Source organism: Brienomyrus brachyistius, chromosome 20 (assembly GCF_023856365.1).
Source record: "Brienomyrus brachyistius isolate T26 chromosome 20, BBRACH_0.4, whole genome shotgun sequence".
Taxonomy (NCBI): Eukaryota; Metazoa; Chordata; class Actinopteri; order Osteoglossiformes; family Mormyridae; genus Brienomyrus; species Brienomyrus brachyistius.
The window spans coordinates 13376274-13392277 of NC_064552.1; positions in this window are offsets into that span (position 1 = coordinate 13376274).

Genomic DNA, 16004 nt, shown 5'->3' on the forward strand with positions numbered 1-16004 from the left:
GCAAGTACACCTTAACATCCTACCATCCCTTAACAGCTTTAATATACATTAATAACAAATATTACATGATAATACAATTATAATATTTGTTGTTATTATATAATGTTTGTTATTAATGTATATTACAGCTGTTAAGGGATGTTAGGATGTTCAAGAATACATAATGTTTTCTGAATATTTAATGAATACATTATGAAGGTGCATGTTTTATGAATGTAATATAACAGCATTATGAAAGTGCAGCTAATGTAAAATGTTACAGAATATACACATGTATGGTAAATGCATATATAAATGTGTAGAATTTGCACCTATCTTCCATGATAGGATCCAGACACCTGCAACCCTGTATAGAACAAGCATGGATGGATGGATGAATGGAATTGTGCTTCTTGGAATATGCTGTAGTATCACCCTAAGACATTGTATAGAATAATCAATTGAGAAGAATGGATGCATGCAGAATCATTATGGCCAAGCAACTGAGTGAGAGCATCTTTGAAAAGGCAAGGCTTGTGGGGTGGTGATGCCCTCCTGGGAGCAGTAGGTACTCACCGCACCAGAGCACAAGCCCCCGACAGGCCTTGCTGTTTGCTCTGGCCACAATCATTCGGCCCTTGTCAAAGTCACTCAGATATTTACCCCTGTCCATTTCTTCTGCATTCAACACATCACCCATGAGTACCAAATATTTGCTCACCACTTAATATGTCCTAGATCTTGGGCCGTCTTTACCAGACAGCCAACATTATTTGCCTCATACTGTATGGTCATAATGTTTTGTCTTTACATCAATTTACGAGCAATAAATGCTATGAATTATCATTGCCTCGATATTCATCTTTTGAAGAAGGTGTCTATCTATCTATCTATCTATCTATCTATCTATCTATCTATCTATCTATCTATCTCAACAAATGTCATATTTTCAATAAATGTGTTTAATTCATGTTACCAGCTATAAATACTATGAGTTGTCATTGCCTCAATATTCATCTTTTGGAGGAAGGTAAGTATAGATCTCTGGCTACCAGCATTAAGAACATTTAACAGTATTAGAATTAATTTTCCTACCTTGTCATTTCTTCAGCATTTCAATTTGGGTTTAAAAGAGAATTCATTAAAGAAAAACACCTTTATCATCATTATTCAAATCTTTCAATCATTCATCTAATTTAGTCATTCAGCTACCATAGTTAAAATTATACACATGGGACCGTAGACAACAGTGTTTATGTTTCTAGGCACTAATCAGTCTCAGCTGGACTCAGATGTGTTATGTGCCCAAATGCCAGACAACAATGACCATTTGTGAGCTACTGATGCCAGGCAAACTGCCAGAAAATCGTATTATAGACTTAGGTTTCTCACGAGCGCAGTCCCTCGCAGACTCCAAAATATCGTAATGAACAATGGCAATTTCATAACTGATTTGGCTAGACACCTGACTAGTTAAGTAGCTAACTATTCATTCAGTCTGCTGCCGGTTGAACCACAAACCAACGACAGATAGAAACTAGTCTTAATATTTCATCATTTTTGAAAGAAAAAAATTGTAGCGCAATTGTTAAGAGAACTTTTTCCTCCTTGGGTTAAAAAGTCTATTTGACTTTTTTTGTGTACTTGAAAATTTAAAAAGAAATGCAACTGATAGAGACTTAACAACAAATTATTAGTGATTTTTATTTCCCTGGTGCATGATAAACTTACGGCCTCTACAAGCGTATCATACCCGCTCCTACGTTATTTTAATGTAGGAGCGAGAACAATCCTGTCGTTAAATGTTAAAAGGATTGTGTCTTCTGTTTGTACTCCAATCCTTTGGACGTATTTTATAACAGAAATCTTAAGAACTCACTGTTCATAAATGGGACAATTCAGGTAATGCTAAATTATTTTATCTTGGCAGCAAGGGAATATATTAGACAAGCATGGAATTCGGTTGTGACAGTTTTCCATGTTTCCGAATAAAGAATCCAATTTTGACTATGTATGTATATTAAGGCAAATTAAGGTGGGATAATTCCTTCATTTACATCCTTCCCGCCGTCACATTCTAATCAGAGTAATTGGTTCATATCCTGTTATGCAATGTTTCCAATATCCTGGTTTCTTTCAAATATATACAGTGATTTAGTAAATGTATTATAAATAAAGAAAATTAACAAAATAAAATAACGGACACTAAAAAACCCTTAACACTGGCCACAATACATTTTTTCATTTTTTTTTCATTTACCTTTATTTAACCAGGCAAGACAGATTAAGAACATGTTTCTTATTTACAACTGTGGCCTGGAAAAAAGATACTTAATTACTTTTCATGTTATTTGCTTTTGTTCTTTTCTCTGTCTTAGATTTCAACACCGCGGTTGACGATAAACAACGATGACTGAACAGCGGTGTGTGACAGTGGACTGTTAGTACATTTCGTAGCGTATTTTATTCGACGTTTCAAATCGCATTTGAAGCATGCAGGGAAGGGACCGTATTCCCTGCTCATGATGCGGGAGGCAGCTTCTGTCTGTGCACCTTGTGACTGCCCATTAATATAATTAAATTCCACTTAAAACTTTCCCTTTGAAACAAATAAATTAAGATGCTATTAGTTAGTCATTGAGAGGTTAATGACCGTCATTAGAAACAAAAGCAACATTCAGTATCATTAGCCAAATTTGGTTATTTCATCAATTCTGGTTATTTACTGGGTAGAAGATTAATGATGCCTGATGCTGTCTAGGACGTGAATTAGCTCGAATAAACCATAACACAATCAATCACCGTTTGTGATTGTAATACAGTAGCTATGAGATGCAATTCCCATTGAGAGGACTACTTGGGAGGAACGATGAGGGCTGTCAAACAGGAGCAGGATCAGGTTATCTGGCAGAAACACTGTCTGAATTTAGCTAATTCACTGAATTTACTGAATGTTTTACATTCACTGTATCCAAGAATGTGGTGCCCATATTGGTTGTATAGGTAGGACAGTGTCAATAAATGTAATGATGATCGGGAAAAAAGGCAATTAGATAATCAGAAGATGCACTTTTTGAAAACGGGAACAGCTTGGCTAGTTGGGAGACATCGAGGGAGGGTGTTTGACTGATTTTCTCCGAAACGGGCCCGCGGCGAGCCTGTTGACAAAAGCGAGGGTCTCCGGTGATAGTGCCTTGATGAGTCTGCAGATGTTTATGCAAAAGCAGCTGCCCAAATCCTCGCACAACAGACCCTGCGCTCATTCTGAGATAATCACATCGAACACTATTTCACAAAGAGGCACAGCAGAGAAGTCTGTTTCGTGCGGCAGTTAAAAATCAAGATATTTTTTTTTAAATCAGCAAAATACTGTCCATAAAAATTGCCACGCGTGAAAATCTGACTAGTTGTTTTGATGTATCAAGAAAAGTTGTGAAATTATTTTGAGTATACCATGCAATTGCATAAGTCATGTTGTACATTTCTTTGATGTCATTGAAATCACCCACTCAAATGAATGTTAAATTAATTAGTTTGAGTTTTTTTAAGTTGCACACACCAACATCCATCTTCATGTTTCTTATCCCGGAATAATAATTCTAACAATTATTAACATTTACAGAATGCATTAAATTTACTGCTATATTTACTTCTATTGTTATATCTTTTAATTTGTCTTATAAAAGCTACATTTGGTGAATGTGTATCATAGCACAATATCACCGACTACTACAGTGAGCTGTATTGCTACATTGTACTGTAGTTATTTTAGCACAAGTTATAATCAATATTCAGGTCATTTTACTCGTAATTTTTTACAGTGTCATCTGTTTGTTGTGCTTTCAGTTTCATGCTGCATCAATGGATCATAAGCTGATGCAGGAGAAGATTGGTCAGTGGGGAACTATTAGTCCGGCCTTTTTATATTATTCTGCAAATGGCTGAAAATAGCTTTGTTTGGTTCACAATTTGAACAATTGCAGCCAAACATGTAAGATTCATAAACTGTATTTCTGGCTATAGTTTTAAAATTAAATCCACAAAACTGAGCAGATTTGCAGTAACCCAAACATCACCTTTCATCACCTGGAATTTAACATCGTTAATTAATTGCTGGCAAAGACTGAAGCATTTTTACAGCAACTGAAAGTCTGCCATCATGCTATCAGGAAAAACCTTTTAAAATTGATATTGTCCTGTTATTTTCTGCAGGCAGTCTGCCCTCCACATTAAATCACGATTCGCCCTTTAGAGTGTGGGCCAACCACTGTGATTTGCAGCATCAGTTGCGTAACTTGAAGAAATAATTACTTTGCAGGCCTCTCGACTATGTGGGGGGCTTAAAATAAACATAGATATGGCTGGTAAACGAGGCCAGTACAGGGAGGAGATGCTTTGGGCGGGGGGGGGGGGGGGGGATCCACAGTGCCTCTCAATGTCAGGGTCCAGGTTCAGCGGAGAATCTCACCCCGCCAGCTGTCTGATTCCACCTGTGAGCAAAAACTCTGTATTGACATTCGACCCTCATGGATGGTGAGCCCCATACAAGGAGTGATAACAGTCTCAGGCCACTGAGATGTGTTTGAACATGGGGGTTCATTGAAGTGAAGTTTCTTAAAGTTGTTGTTTTATTGAGCATTTTTATATTTTATCATTTTCAGCAAGAACGAAATCTTTTGTTAGCTAAACGTGTTAAATTTCTCCACTTCTCCATTAAATCTTTTAACTTTATTTTTGTCTTTTTTTGAATTAATTGCTTGACATGTCAAAAAAGTCACTTGCCTCTGCCAAGATACCACTGGTTTGTACAGTACAGCATTTTTGGATTTCAGTGTACGCATTAACAAGCAGACAGCCCTAAGTGAGACCGCTATCGCAGTCTTATCTACTTACGCAACCCAAATTACTATCATTTAGCAGACTAACTTTGATCCTGTGTAGGACTCAGTGAAATAGAAGGTCTTCTCTCAATGCATCATAAAACCCCTTCAAAGACATGTTACCTTGAGACAGCAACATAAATTTATAAATGAATCCAAAACAATTCCCTCAGCTTTACCTGTCAGCGGGACAGGAAGCCCAAGAACAGTGTGCATTCATTTCCAGAACAGCAGACTCCCAGTTGGGTGCCATTTCCAGTGCTCACTTCCACTCCGACTATTATTATTCTGAAAACAGATACAAGTCAGCAGTGGAAGCCTCAGTAGTTTCCCCATTGTGGCGCCCTTAAGCAAAGGATTTCTCCTTTAAAATATCAAGTAGTACGTATCTGTAGAAATAGCAATTCATGCTGTATAGTCAGCTAAGCTCATAATATCCTGATTTCTGGGGATGCCCGGAGAAATCGGCAGCATTTTCGGAGCTCCAGGTGAGCCCAGAGCCGGCTTGTACCGCGTAAGCCCGTCCAATGGGAATTCCCGACACCCTAAGGGGACGGAGGGAGTCATCGGCGGACTCAGATCTCCCTTTGTAACAGCACATCATGCGCCCATTGCTGTGAATCCAAGATGTGCTGTGCATTTACCAGAGATTGCGTCCAGTGTACCAATGAGTTGGTTCCTTCAAGCAAAGAGGCATATCAGCTGATGGGCCAGGCTATGTAAAGATTTAGGGAAGCTGTTTTGGAGCTCAGCTAATTACAGAGTCAGCTAAAGCTCTCGTGAATTGCTACTAGCCCTAAGTATTCATACTGGCCTGGACCTGCACTGGAATTTTGCACACTTTGTCCAAAATATTGTACTTTGCACACTCACCTACTTAGCCTGCATTTGTTATGGTATTATTTTTGTCTTATTGCTTTTTTGATTTTTGTAATATTTTAATATTTGGTGTATTTTATCATTTTCTGTATCATTATATATATTCCCTAATTTACATAGCAAAGTTGGTGAACATGTGAGAAGCTGCATTTCACTGTATGTCACACGAGTTAGTAACAACTAAAAAAACTTTGACATACACAGTTTAAAGCTGCTGTTTGTGTGTCAGTTTTAAACATTGCGTGTTTTTTCACCAAGTCTCTGTGGTGCTCATTCAGATACGATTGCTGGTAAAATTTTGTCTACTGGCTTGAACAGGTCCTTACAAAAAGGCAGCAGCTATTGTTAATAGGTGTTGTACACTTGATCATTTTGTGCTTATAACATTTTCTTCAGTAAAAAAAAAAAAAAATGTATATCTGTCTAAATGGATAATTTGCTGTAAGGTCTGCTAACTTTTTTGGGCAAAATGACCTGCAAAGCTATTGTGTAATTTAATAACATCAGAATCTTCATTGCCACACAACCAAGGCCAGTGGAAAAAGCCTAGGAGCAGTGCATTAACAAACTGCAAAGGAACCCAAGGATGATGACTACTGCGTTGCCACGTTTGGTTACCCTTAGCCAACGGTGCGCTTACACAACAAGCTCGCGACATTTAGGACGCACGTGGAAGCGATCAGGCACGCCCCTCGGATGCACGCTATTGTCAGCTCAGGGGCTGCCTCTGTGGGATTTTTTGGGGGGAAATACAGAGGTTTCTCTGGCTTGCCGGTGGCCGCGACCCAGGTAGAGCGGTAAACAATGGCGTTATTTATTTGGAAAAGGGCGGCGGCTTCACTCGGGCTGCCCCGCCTCCGCGGCCAGGCAGATGGCTCCCAGGATTAGGGTTTGCGTGACCGCTGGAATCCAGCGCTGACAGACCTACCTTATTAACCGAAGCACGCTGGCACATCACAGGCCACGCCCACCGAAGGCCCCGGGCGGTTGAATGGGCCGACTGTAGCGTCGGGTTGGGACGGTGGGCTTGGGGGACCTGTCTAATTTGACGGACCTGTATCTTATTCCAAAGAACAAAGCGGCAGGAAGAAGAGCAGCCATAATTGTTCTTTTATTCATGCTCCTCGGCCAGGGTCAGGTGAAGTCATGCTTCTTTCTCCCAGAGCAGCCATAACGTAACCTGAGCCCACGGTCCGTCTCACTCCCTTCAATCTCCTATATATGAATCGAGACTACAGGCGCTGCTTTGTTTAACTTTGCCGTAATAATTAGTTCCAATACTAGCCCAATATGGCCCCTTAGTCGCACGTCTTCTCCATTTGCATCTGGTGAGCAGATTACGTCGGGGCTGAGTCGCTTCTCGACCTTTTACCCCGGAGTAACAAATACCAGCGTAAAGGTACCTCAGATTCCAGTTCCGAGGGAATCTTGAAGAGTCCGGCGTGATACGATCGATAGGCACACCTTACTCTTTACGGGAATGAGTAGAAGGGGTGAAAATGTAGCTTGGCTGAAAGGAGCGGGGTGTCGCTTTCAAAAGCATAAGGTGTGAGAATAAATATAGACTCTGCTCTTGAAGCTGTTAACTTCTGTGAAGGAACCAAGTGATAAAATTTGAAACTACACAACAATCACAGTTCTTTTATATTACTTTATTTTACTTCCACAGAAGAAATAATATGACATTTCTTGTACAATTCAGGTAAAATTGTTAATATTATAATTCTCTATAATATTAAATATTAATAATACTTCATAATTAGTAGTAATTAATAAGGCCATTGATTAATTAAGGGACCCCTTTCAGTTTAATGCTGAATGTGGAAGTAAAATTTAAGTTCTTTTTTGTGACATTCCGAATTCATATTTCCAAAGTAAAGCATTTCTTGGCTAATAGGAAGGTGGAAAGAACACGCGTAACACAAAGTGCTTCTGGAAGGAACGCACAAAATAGGGGGAGGGGGGAAATGGACCAAAATGTATACAGACACTCCTCTACTCACAAACTTTCAGAAATACGAACGAAGAGGACTGTAAGTCCAAATTGTGTTCGTTGGGCTCCCGTTTCCTGTCCGCAACATCAGTTTTTTTTTCCTGCACACCAATTCCCCCTAGTATGACTTCTGGCTGCTACTCACAGTGGTACTCCCAGCATCCTAGTTCTTTGTACTTGCGTATACCCTTACAATGATGTTGAATAACGACTTACGAATATTTCAAGTTACTAACGGCCGTTCGGAACATATGTCATTCGTAAATAAAGTAGCGTCTGTATTTACCATTAGGGAAGAAATGTGAGACAACACCCTCAGCGTTCAGCACACTTTACGCATCAAGCTGCAATTAATAGGATGTAAACAATTGGGTCGGCCTCCACAAGTACCAGCTGCTCGTCTCAGCCTTTCAGCACCTTCCACGACTGTTACTCCTGTTTCTCTGCAGGTCTCTGTGTGCCTCGCACACTGCAAGCTGATACGATGGCCGCAGCGACATCAAAGGGCTCATCCCCGGAGATCTTCACGCAACACCGTAAATAAGCACGCACCGCGACGATAAAGGTCTTTCCGATTATTCGTCCGTGGCCGGCATCCCCTCATCGCTATTCGACGAAGGTCATTGTGGCGTCTGTGCAGGCACGTGCGTGCACATCTGCGTCTGAACACGCAAGGCAAAAAAGAGGAGATCAGATGAGGCGATTTGTTAAGTTATCGGTAGCCGGAGGGCATATTGTTTCGTTTAAGTTTGGGATGTCGGGGAAGCGAGAACGACAGCGTCCTTAACAAATGTCTCGGCCTTCCAGACCTGACATGCTTAAAACATTACAGTTAATCATCCCTCCAGGTCGAGTCTGGATGGCAGAAGCACAGAGCTTCAGGGTCATGTGCATCTCTCTTCTGCCTTCCTGAAAAAAAAACATGCCTTTTTCAATTAGGTGAATATGGTTCTGATGATTAATTACGGTTTCATTCCGGGCGTATTTGTACAGGCACGCAAAACTCCACAGAATTCATAAATATGGCTTTCATGAATATGGCCTTAATTACTAATACCTTACTTTACAAAAAAGCACAGACCTAGTTTTGTTTTCAGCATCCTCCCTTATTTGCCCCCCCCCCCCCCCCTTTTTTTCAACCTAATCATTTTCGTTATAAGAAAGCACATCATAGCTACAACACGCAAGCAGGTAGTTGCCTGGTGTCATATTTTATGAGAATTACCTTCAAGAAACGCCTCAAGACCCATCTGTTCTAAAAGCACCTTTACTACCCTGATACTATCTACTCTTTTCCTTGAATGTATTACAGTATTTCATTTTGCCTGTTGATTGCCTGTTGATTGGAATATCTGTCTTGTTCCTGCTGTGTCTGAAAGGTGCTGTTTTGCTCCTGATTCAGTATTGCTTACACTTGTACCTGTGCATTCACTGGAAGATCAGTCAAACCTTACTTATGTCTATTCATGACGCCATGTACGTTTGCAATGTGCTATTTGCCTCTCCGGTATGTCACTTTGGACGAAAGAATCGACAAAATAAAATAAACGTAAAGCGTAAATAAATTGATGAATCACAGTGCTCTCCATAACATGTGCTCTCCACTGAAGATCAAACTGAGCAAAGGGATCAGAGACAAGACAGCAACTGGTTACACCAAGTAAAACACAACTGTGCCTTGTAGCTTTAAAGGATTTCTGCTATAAAGCCCCCTGAATGACGCCCGGTATAACCCCCGCCACTGGGGGCGGGGGCCATTAACCATTAGCTAGAAAAACTCATTCGCGATACTGTATGCCAAACTGAACTCACCCCTTTTATCGCCAAACCCTTATCTGTTCCTAAATCACTGCGCAGAGCGTATGGGTGGAGACAAAAAAGGCGTGTTTATCGAAGACAATGGGACATATGTTTCCACTCGAGAAGAAGCAGAAGTTGTCCTTTTCTTTTCAAACTGAAAGCACGGTTACTTTGTTTAAATAAGCAGATTGTTTTTTTGCTTTGGAGGTTAGATTGTTTGGAATGAAATGCCTAAGTATACTATAATGTGTAATAAGCCGCACACGCAGCCAAAACACATTCCCAGACAGCGTAAACATGGGTGCTGCTTACAGGTCCCAGGGCCAGCTACAGCGCCCATTGAAGTGACTGGGGCTCAATGACAGGCTTCTCCTTCGCCCTCCCCGACGAGGGAGCACACCCCTGCACTTCGGGGGCCCTGGCAGAGCCTGCATCGCTGGGGGGTGTCCGGTTTCCGGTGGTCTGTCCCGACGGGCCCGAATGCTTACCCCTTATTGGCTGCTTAGTTTCACAGCACCTTGTCTCTGAGTTCATCCAGCAGGGGAAAATGATCTAGACGCCAAGGGCCCGGAACATGCCAGGGGGAGGGGGGGCTCATTCTGATTAGCGGAGTCCGGTAACGTGCCTCCAGAACAACCACTTCACAGATTTCATGTCCTTTCCTGCCTGAGATCAGCATTTGCTCATCGCTATTACTTCCTCGCTGCCGGATTACAAGGTTGGCGAAGCGGCTGATTTGTTCACATGTGCAGCACAGAAGACACACAGGAAATGAGTTTACACCACCAAAAGCACCAAAAAAACACACTGACGGTGGGCAGCTCGTTAGAACGGTCCGATTCGCAGGACTCAGGCGCCAGTCAGTCACTCGTACTCAACACGCAGCGGTGTCATAATGACCCCATGCCCGCCTCTAAGGCCCCTCGGTAACATAAATAGAAAGTCACAACTTAGCTGAAGGTGCTGTGGCAGCATAACAACCGAAACAGTGCTGGTTCATCATTATTTTTGACTTTCACTTGAAAATCGCTTTGGAGTCCACAAGCAACTTCAGTATGATGAGTTTTATAACATTCTCATTATATTTATTCAGCAGATGCTTAAAGTGGCACCCTTTTGAGAAAGCAAGGTCAGAAAACTCCTGAAACAACTGGGGGTTTAAGGCCCTTGCTCAGGGGACCACTGGTGTAATCACTCAGCTTACCTTGGGATTTGAACTGACGACCTTCCGACCACAAGCACAGCACCCTGACCCACCGAATCAAAGGCCCAGGCCCTCTCCGCACACATGGAAGATGGATGGACGGACAATAGGATGGATGGATTCTCATTAATGACTCATTATTGACTATTTAGTAAATGCTTTTGTCCAAAGAGGAGCAATTAGTACATTGCAGACGTACATGTTGTACGGTACATTGCATAATGTGTTAAATACTGTGAGGGATTCCAGTATGTATCAAGTTGCTTAAAAAAGTATAATATTCATATAAGAACAATAATAAAAATGAAAGCATCTATACATTCCCCTTAGGATCTATACATTCCGCTCCACACCCCACAACCCAGGACTCAATGGATAGATAACTTAAATCATTTATACATATAGCGTTCTACATTACATTAATTTGTTAGCCTGTTTCCAGTGCGACAGTCTTCATAGACCTTGAAATGTCACGGTCGAATCACGTTGCCTATCTTCAGCCACTACAGGTGCACGCAAGGGCAAAATAACAGGGGCATAGCATGGCAGCAGAAAGCACGTGCGCCGGTATCGGTCGGGCCATTTTAAGTGGCCCTACTTTAAGGCCAGCTGTGAGACGCTATTTTTACCTTCCGCACGCACACTAGGGCCCTCGCCTTCACGAGCAGACATCACATGCCATCCAGATGGGCAGCTGACAAACTCATCATCTAAATAGCTTCCTGCCACCTGTTCCAGGGGTGTCTGCTGCGAGGTTTAACCCAATAAGCCCTCCGCTACAGTCACTTTAATGCTGAATGCCAGAACACTGACTGGGGCCAGCAAAGCCATTCATTTAGCGTTAACTCGGTTTGTAAAATGATCTTTTGTTCTGGGCTTTAAGTGGCAAAATAAAACGTAAAAATGGCATCTTTATTAAGAATTTTGTGCTTTAATTAAGAATGTATTTAAAAAACTGTTTTACAGTTGATAGAAGCGTAAACACCCCTGTTAAAATGCCCCTGTCATAATCAAAAGATGTTGTAGCTGATTCCTATTTTTATTTTTATAGTTATACTGTATTGCTCTTGTCTTGGTGTGACACATAGGTGTGATTGTGCAGTCACAATGCGAACGATTAATAAAGTCTTCTGATTCTGATTAAGAAAGTATTACTTTTGGGGTGTGCACACTTATGCCACCTTATGTTATTGTACGTCTGTTATTTTTAAAGATTTGTTTGTTTTTCAATGGAATTGTACAGGTTATACGTCACATTAAAGGTGGGAAAAGTTTTGAATTGATTTATTGTGGTTTCATTTCTTTACATCACAAATGCCTGACATTTTAACAGGGGTGTGGACAATTTTTATATCTACCCTAAACGCTTGATGTCAAAGTGAATATTTTGATCATCATTTTCCTTAAAATTTTTCTTCTGCAGTTCCGTTCCCTCACTCTCATCCTCAGCATATTTGCATGTAGAGAATATCAGTATATAGCACATTAAAAATCTGATCTGATCACTATTTTCCTAGTTGCTATTGATGCTGCAGAGAAGTGACCAGTTAGTTCACTGCACTTTTCCCGGGAATGCCTGAAAGGTTAGCACCCCTTTCAGAGGAAAATTACATGCAGCATTAGTAGGACGTGTGGTAGATTTTATTTTGGGCACATCGCAGAATGCACACTTTGAATGCCTGCTATGTTTCACCCAAATATATACAACTCAACCTCCAATCATCCCCGGCCCTCAGGCATCTCTGGAAGCTCAAGCGAACTGCACATAAGCTAATAAATAACCATTCCGGAAGCACTGGTCACTAACCATTAAAGAGGGGGGCCGAAAATAGTCCTGACAGTGTAAAGATGTAGCATTGCCTGCTGTATAAGCTCCAGTCATACACCTGCTTGTACGCCACTGAAGTGAGTGACACATTAAACATTACAGCAGACAGAGGCTTTAAATCAGTCAATCACCTCACTCAATTTCTATAGTAATACTCAGTGGTGCTCTTGGACTGACAAGAGAGGCAATTCTGTGGCACTGCGTTCCCTGTCTTTCCTTTCGTCCGACTCATAAAGTCTGCAATCTATGGACTCTTACTGCTCTCCCACAACATCTAATGTTCATTCTTTGAGAAAAATAGGACCTCGTTGTCATGCAAATGCTCATAACACTGCACACGCTTCCTTTGGTTTTTCAGGGGTGAACAGGCTGTTACGAAAAGTGAGATGGACTTGTGTCTGGCACAGAAAGAGAGGTGCCTGCACCCTGACACAACAAGTGCATGAACGGTTTTAATTAATGTGGATATTATCGACAACATTTCAGAACTCAGAAGCTTAGTAGTAGTAATAACAACAACAGGGTCAACAACAGGGTCAACAACAGGAACAACAACAGCAAAGCACGTCCCTCATCCCTCCCAATGTCGGCACTGTAGGAGGTGCTTCAGCCTCATGATCAGTAGGTTGTGAGTTCGGCCCTCATCTGGGCTGAGCTGCCCTTTTGTTAACAGCAGTGGTTTTCACTAATGGTTCCCAGCTCAAACCCAGGCAGAAATATGAATGGGGCTTTGTGTCATTCAGAAGGTGAGTCTTCTGCGTCTGTAGTCGGAAGGTCACCAGTTTGAATTCTCGGGTTGGCAGAATTGTCGTATTGAGCAAGACCCTTAACCTGGAAAAATGTCAGATAAATGCCTGACCGTGTGCTCTGATGCCACGTTTTGGTCTCGACTGAATACGGTGTGTGTGTATGTCTCGAAAGAGAGCATAATGGGATACGTGAAAATGAAAGTATTCCAGTGTAGGTGAGCTAATGGCACATAACTTTACATTTGTGCTACAATTAAGCTACTAACACATAGAATAGCAATTAGTTTGTGTTTGAGACAAACAAACCGAATAAACTGTAAAATGCACTTAATCTTTTGCTATACAAATTGCTCTCCGTATTTTATAACAGTCTGCTGCTTTTAGCCTTTCATAAATTATGTAGTATTAGTGGTTTGTAACAGCCTAATGATAAAACTGTTCAGAGAAAAAGTCGCTTAAATATTCCTCTGTAGTCCCCAGATCCAGGATTAAGAATCTGTTGGACTGCATAATTGTATAAAAGGCCAAACTTTCACAGAAGTTCAACTGAGACTGTTTGAAAAACATATATTGAACGTACACTAGTGGAAGCAGCAAGACATTTTAAAAGTATGCAATATTAATGGAATTTGAAAATTAAATTTACATGCATTTTTCTGTGTATGTATACCTATATATTGCAATACAAATAATTTCCGTACTTGTCCTTTTCACTGAGCACTATTTTTTTCCCCCTGACCCCTTCTTAGCTGGATATTCTTCCCTCCTAAAGAGCTTCTTAGCAATTGGTACACATTCATGCGTCGCATAATTGCCACATATACATCAGTAGTCCAGTAAGTATACTGCAATGGAGCTGAGAAATTCCTATTGCTTAGTGACTCCTTAGCTATTGTGACGTCGTAGCGTATTACTCATGTGTTTGTGGTTTTGCTGATGTAAACAAACCTACTCCACTGCCATCCATCCATCCATCCATGCAATTTCCAAACCACTTATCGCGGGGGGTCCAGAGCCTATCCCGGAGGCAATGGGCACGCGGCAGGGAACAACCCAGGATGGGGGGCCAGCCCATCGCAGGGCACACTCACACACCATTCACTCACACATGCACGCCTACGGGCAATTTAGCAACTCCAATTAGCCTCAGCTTGTTTTTGGACTGTGGGAGTACCCGGAGGAAACCCCACGATGACATGGGGAGAACATGCAAAGTCCGCACACATGTGACCCAGGCGGAGACTCGAACCCGGGTCCCAGAGGTGTGAGGCAACAGTGCTAACCACTGCACCACCATGCCGCCCCTACTGCACTGGCAGTCATACAAAATTATAGCACAAACAGTTATGTACAGCACATCATACTTGATAATGATAAACAACTATGTTACTGGTTAATATATTTACTAAGCAGTTTTATTTTAGAATATACCCTTTCTACTTATTAAAAAAAAGTTTACTGTAGCCTAGGTGTGTAGTACAGTATGATTTCTAGGTTTGTGTAAGAACACTCTATGATGTTTGCACAATGATAAAATCGCCAAACAATGCATTTCTCAGAACGTATCCCTGTTATTAAGCGAAACGTGACTGTAATATATTGGTGCTTCGGATGTGAAAAAAAAATCAAGAAGAGATGAACACAGCTAATGGGCAAGAGCAAAGTAGCTTAAGAAGTGACCCCAGTGCGCTTTAGGGAACGGGAAGTGGAAAAGTGGCTGAGAACGTGCTCAGCGGAGCTTAAGGAGTTATGAGGGGCCTTCTGAGTACAGTGGAATATGGAAGACCTGAATTACCGTGAAGACGCCCATCGTGAACACAGAGGACGCAAATGATGCTCGCTGAGTTTGACACACAGCTATATGCAGTGACCAGAATGAATAAAGCAGACTGATAAAACAACGGTAATAGATGCACTGGCAAAACGTGACGAGCACGAGCGGAACTGCAGCTATCCACGACGTGTTATTTGGAGCAGAAAGGCTCTGGATTAAAGTGCTGCAATACTTATTGGCCATTGTGAACCACAGACGCACGGCGGATGCGGGTGACATAAATTCTGCTGCGGAAGATTCGCACGACGGTTCACTAAAATATAGAAAATGAATGGATGAGGTCTGGTCATGAAACACTATGGATTGTAAAAAGTGGTATCTTCCTGTCACAGGTCAACTGATAACTGCTAGATTTACCCTTAATTCAGTGTATAATTAACAGAAAGTGCTAATTAAATCCACTGACTACACTGCCCTGATGCACAGATATTGGCAAGAACTATGAGGGTGTTGACATGTATGGACACACACTCATGCCTACGCGCACTATCGACAATTTAGAGTCATCGACTCACTTAGCTGCCTGTTTTAGGGCAAAGGGAGGAAACTATGGGAAATGTTTAAATATGAACATGCAAACGGTGCATACAGCAGACAGAATATGCAGTCAAGCCCACAGCCTCAGAGACTTGAAGCTACAGCAAGAATTCAACCATCGTTCTGCCCCTAAAGATACAGTACAGGCTTATAGCAGTTACTTACGTAGATTTAACTAGTCTAATCTTTATGGAAAGCCGTGCAAATTAACAGAGAATGCTGCTCCCACCGGCATCGCTAGCAACGGCTTTGCAAAAAATTACTGGCAAACGCTACAACCCAGCACATGATTGAGCAGATCCACATCTGCAGACTGTACAG